Below are 6,273 nucleotides of genomic sequence, written 5' to 3' on the forward strand. Positions count from 1 at the left end.
AAGAGGTCAATATATATACGTTTGTGAGTAACAAATATCTCAATATGCTGCAAACATCAGCTTCATTGGAGTGAATGCATCAATCAGCAATTGTTTATTAAAAAAAAAGGGGGGGGGGTGCAGGGAAGCAGCGCCTTTAACAAAGTCTTCAATTAACATAATATGGGGAAAAAGAGGAGAAAAACGAAATATGGGTTAGTATTATATGGTGTAATATTACTTCACTCGGGGCTGGATTGCAGATAATTTAAATACTTTGTTTTTGCACAATAAATACCCCCCACCCGTGCTCCTCAAAAAGTTATATGAATTAATCTCGGCTCATAGCCAGGGCCCTCTTTTGTATTAGTCTGTTTATAATATCTGTTTATAATGTATTTTCCGCACTTATACTGCGCTGCAGAATATGTTGGAACTTTATAAATGCCAGTAATAATATTATTAATAATAAATAAGACATACCAACTAAGTATTTTTTCGGTGTTGTTTAATTATTATTCTTTAAAGTCAGGTTATGTGACTTGCACTAACAGGAAAATATTATTCTATAAACAAAACATGCTTATTTTCTGGTGAAAGGAGTGGTGTTACATACATTTCCATCGAAACAATGAGGAAATTGAGTGAGAATTAAGAACACACTGAGTCACATATTGAGTGGTTAAACAGGTTTAAAATAATATACTTGCTTCCTTTATGATAATGAACTAGTGGTGAGTGCCAATATTTTTGACCTGAGTTCACTTTTGGTCTGGGAGGCAGGCTATAAGAAATACCACAATCTAGGGCAGTAAATCTGTGAAGCACCTTCGGGAGGCATCCCTTGAGGCTTATGCAATGTTTGGGTGCAGTGGATGCTTTGTGGGGTTGCATATGCATTCATGTGGGCTGTACGTATTGTGTATGTTATGTATGTACGTGGGATGTGTGCGGTGTTATGTAAGTGTATATTGGATTGCATGTATGTTGAATATTACATTGCGGTTTGTAGTTATGTGTGTGTGCGTGTGCACATCTGTGTGTGTGGAGTGTTTGGCTTGTAAGGTTTTGTGTGTAAATGTGTTCTGTTTGCATTATGTGTGCATATTTGTCGGGGGCTGCCTGTGGTGTTGTGTGTATGTGGGATGTCTGTGGTGTTGTAAGAGGGGCTGTCTGTGGTGTTGTTTGTATGTGGGATGTCTGTGGTGTTGTGCGTATGTGGGATGTCTGTGGTGTTGTGTGTATGTAGGATGTCTGTGGTGTTGTAAGAGGGGCTGTCTGTGATGTTGTAAGAGGGGCTGTCTGTACTGTTATATGTATGTTGTGTGTGGTGTTTTTTGCATGAGAGTTGGGGTGGGGACTCTTTACTAAAAACAAACTTGTTATAAACATATTAACTTATTTTTGCCCCCCTCTCTTGCTTTCCTTTGGCCAGGGAGGGGAGCATGAATCCTCATTAATCCCTGGTGGTCCCGTGCTGCAACTCACAGTCTACATTTTCCATGGGTGCAGACGCTTCCTTCACTCCGTTACATTGTTTTACAAGTGAGTCAGAACATGCCATGGTAACCTGCGGCAATGCTCTGCCATGCACAGGGCACTCTGGGTCAGCTGAGGAAATCCTCTGTTCTCTGTATCTGGTTCTCTGTACCCTGCTCCTCTGCCCTAGGGACAGCATTTGGTATTCAGTAACATTGGAATGTATATGATTGTAATGTGTGAGAAAATAACTACTTTCCATAGATATAAAATAGATCAGGTAAGTACTGTGCTATTTACAGTTCTTGTAACTGATAATATGGTGTTATATAAAGCTTTCTTTAACCCCTTTACCACCAACCAATGTTTGTCTGAAAATGTTCCTCTGCAGCTGGTACTCATTCCTGGACTACAACTTAAGGTAAGTGAGGCTTTATGGCAATGGGTGTCCAACCGTTTGGCCTCCCTGGGCCGCATTGAGCAAAGTGGAATTGTCGTGCCCCATAAATTAAGTATATAATATAGGTAGTGGATAATGGTAATAAAACTTTAAAACCCTTTCACTAATTTTGATATTTCAGTTGTTTAGTAGATGTAACGGACCGTTTCAGCATATGAGGGGTTAAAATCCGTTTAGGCGATAATCCCCTTTTCTCAGAAAGGCACAGCTACTGCAGAACATAAAAACTCACGAACTAGATACAGGCGAATGCATCAAACTCCCGAACTGCATACCAGGGAATAAGATAGCACTCCAAGCTGGAACCTCACGAATAGCTGCTAGCAGATGAATAGGAAAAGCAGACATCAGCTTACACTCCTAGCAGTCAATCTCCAACAGCATACAGTGAATCCCCCCAAGAACGAGACAAGGCTCCGTGTTGAAGGTCAAGCAGTGGTCTGAGGTGCTGGGGCACCCAGCCTGGTTTTTATTACATGAGTACACATACAGGCCACACCCAGGGGGAGGCATAAAATAACCAATGACATTGATGTTACATCCCACACATCCCCTCCCCTTAGTGTGACACATAATCCCATTATGCATACAGTTCAAAATATACTTTTACACAACTTTCATAACTTTAAAACCATACATCACATTCACATAAAAATACATATTCACAATCAATCCATTCGGGGGAACAACATACTCAAAAATTGCATGAATCAGTCCAGGGGTTCAAAAGTTAGTAAAAGTATCTTTTGGGCCCTGGCTTGCAGCATGGCAAAATCTGGCTCAAACAGAATAAAAACATCCCCACAATGCATCCCGGTTTCCTCCCTTCTGCCCTGGAGATAATTGGAGAAGTAATCCAATTATCCAGGACTAGAGGCAGACTCCATTAACCACATGGTTGCAAAACGACATAAAACACTTTAAAATACATAAAGTCACATTTTACACATAACACACAGACATTTCACATATCCCCAGATAGCTCAGGTCTGAGTGCACATTATTAGGTGAACGGCACTCAGACCAACCGAATACAGTTTAATCGCCATAGAGCCAAAGTCTTTAATCACACGAATAGGCTCCATGGCATAGCTATCTGGGTTACCACAGCTCACACAGGGCAAGTACCAAATGACCCCACTGTATGTAAAGGGCCAGAATGAGTGACATACACTCTGGTATGGCCGAATACTGTTTTTAAGGGGCCCAATCTCCCAGGGCCATAGTCCAAAGGCAGCAGGCGGGCAATCAGGCTCCTCCAAAACAATGTGGCGAGATTGGTTCCGTCACAGTAGATAACTCCCTTGTTTTTTATCCTTTTGTTGGATTGCCATATTTAAGGATATCAAATTAGGGATCTATCAGACCTATGCACACAATAATATACATATACCCACACACAATCACTGACCTACACACACACATAAAATGACAGACCTATACACACACAACCACATACATACAAACACATAATCATAGATATCCATACACTGTATCTTGAGGCCTGCCCTCACTGTATCCTGAGTCCTGCTCTCTCTTATCCTGAGGCCTGCTCTCTCTTATCATGAGGCCTGCTCTCTCTCTCTGTATCCTGAGTCCTGCTCGCTCTCTGTATCCTGAGTCCTGCTCCCTATTATCCTGATGCCTGCCCTCACTGTATCCTGAGCGCTGCTCTTGCTTATACAGAGTGCTGTTCTCTCTGTCTCTTATCCTGAGGCCTGCCCTCACTGTATCCTAAGGCCCGCTCTCTCCGTATCCTGAGTCTTGCGCTCTCTTTTTGTATCCTGAGTCCTGCTCTCTCACACTCTCTCCTGAGTCCTGCTCAGTATACACACATTGCTATACACACACTCAGAGTCTCAGACACAGTATAGACAATGACACATTGCTATACACACACACACACACACAGACACAGTATACACACAATGCCACATTGCTATACACACACACACTCAGACACAGTATACACACAATGTCACATTGCTATACACACACTCAGAGTCTCAGACACAGTATAGACAATGGCACATTGCTATACACTCACACTCAGGCACGGAATGCACACACTGCCACACATTTAGTATATACATTGACACACACTGCTACACACACAGATACAATATACACAAACAACTGATAAATGCACAGTCAGACATAGTGCATCCATTGTAGTATCTTGAAGTTTTTTCTTTTATGTCACACCCTATGATGTTATGTATTTATTATTTGTGCAAATTAGCAGAGTTGTGGCTTTATTTTCCTGGAAAGGTGGCAACTCTAGTATCAGGCAGCAGATTGTTCTCTCTCATCATATGCCAAGCACGTACAACTATACTACAAGGAGAGCTGCACATTGTGCTGATTCCAGCTGCAGCAGTGAAAGGGTTAATTTTACTGGCAGCACTAACCTAGTGAGACCTTATACATGATCCACTATGAACGGCATTTCTGCCAACAAATGTTTTTTGAGTCTCTGAAACTGCAACTCCATTTAGTTACAAGTCTCTCGCTCCAGGCAGAATCGTTTACCAATTGATATTGCGTCTAAGTTAGTGAATAGCATGATTGGCTTAAAGGGGCACTATAGTCATCAAAACACATTTAGCTTAATGAAGCAGTTTTGGTGTATAGGTCATGCCCCTGCAGTCTCACTGCTCAATTCTCTGTCATGTAGGTGTTACATCAACTTATGAAGGTTGTATTATTTTCTAATATTAGAGATTGTGTTTATTATTATTAATTTATTATCACTAATAACAAAAACTGTTACTGTGTATCATGGGAAATATAATTTGCACCAAAGGTTAACCATCTCCTTGGTAGCTCTTTGCTCTCTGTATGCTTTGACTACTTATAGCAGAATCTAGTGCGTTTAGTTTGATATTTCGCCATAGTTTCCAAAAAATACAAAAGTAGTTTGTTTGTTTCAAAACCTTTTAATAGTGATACCAGCTCTTATAAAAGGTATAGCGGTAACAAAATGTAATTATACATTATTAAAATGATATTTAAAAATTTGTGTGCATGATAATGTATCAACTATACAGAATACTTTAGCACATTGTAGTTACGTACAATGTTATTAACACTGCCATAGTGCCAACATTGACCTCAGTGCTGTACAATTACATTTAAAAAAAATTCAGACGTAAAATCATAATTAGCATCACATTCAAAAAACATTTGTCAAATAGAGGTAGAAATAGTTTAACCATAAAAAATAGCAAAAACATATAAAAACAATTATTGAAAAAATATATAAAATAACAATTAAAAAACAGATTATACATGATGATACTTTAACTGCAAAATATAAATTAGAAACACCTTGAAGTTTAATATAAAAACTCATTAAAATTTCACAACAGAGAGGAAAACAGAATCCAGCTGCATCTCTCAACATGTTAACATTTTTAATTTAATTATTTATACTGTTGTATCTGAAACAAAAAATATTAAAAATGCTGCATGCGCTGTGTATCATTTTGTGGAGAAGAGAAAAACAGCGAACATTGACGTGGTAAAATTAATGCGAACTATTGTGGCCTTGAAAAATAAATGATTAAGTCATATTAAGCCTAATCTATCTTCAATTATTATAGAATGAAGCACAATATATTAACCAGTTACAGAGGTTTTAATCACTGCATTATGATTACTGAGACTAACTGGACCTCTGAACCCTTTAACACAGTAAACATGTGTCTGTAAACACAGAATAATTCCATTACTTGGGTTATTTTGAGCAGCTAAAAGGACATTTTATTTACAAAATAAATATATCAAACCATAATAAAAGGTAAAAACAGCAAAATGTAAACAAACAGTATAAACACGTCCATAGTATGTCAGAAATGTCCATGCAATGTCCATGGGAGTTGACATTTCAAGTAAGTCCAGGTTTCAACAAACCAAATGTGGAAAAAAAAAATAAGATATTCTGAGGAATCGTGCAAATGTTGTATCGTTGGATGACTGAATTTCTTAGGAGTACAAAGTCAACAACATCCACTGTGGGTAAGTAGAGGAGACAATGTGTTAACCAGTTTTTATTTTTTAACAGAACCAAAAAGACTCCACAGCAAGTTACATTAAACAAAGACTAATTCAGACTTCAGGGAGTTTGCCCTAATCTCAAACATTGCGGTGCACCTTTCATAAAAGGAAGTCTGTTCTATTGTAAAAAACAAACAAAAAACTATGTTAATATTTCTTAAAACGTTAAAGCTGCCAGTGTGTCTAAGTAGTGTCTAGGACAGATTACATGGGTCAGTAGTCATTCTGAGAGGTTATGTGCCGGAGGATCTCACTTGATTTCAGTTGACAATTTCACCCAAGTGTGGCCTTCATTT

This window comes from Pelobates fuscus, chromosome 2, assembly GCF_036172605.1.
Source record: "Pelobates fuscus isolate aPelFus1 chromosome 2, aPelFus1.pri, whole genome shotgun sequence".
Classification (NCBI taxonomy): Eukaryota; Metazoa; Chordata; class Amphibia; order Anura; family Pelobatidae; genus Pelobates; species Pelobates fuscus.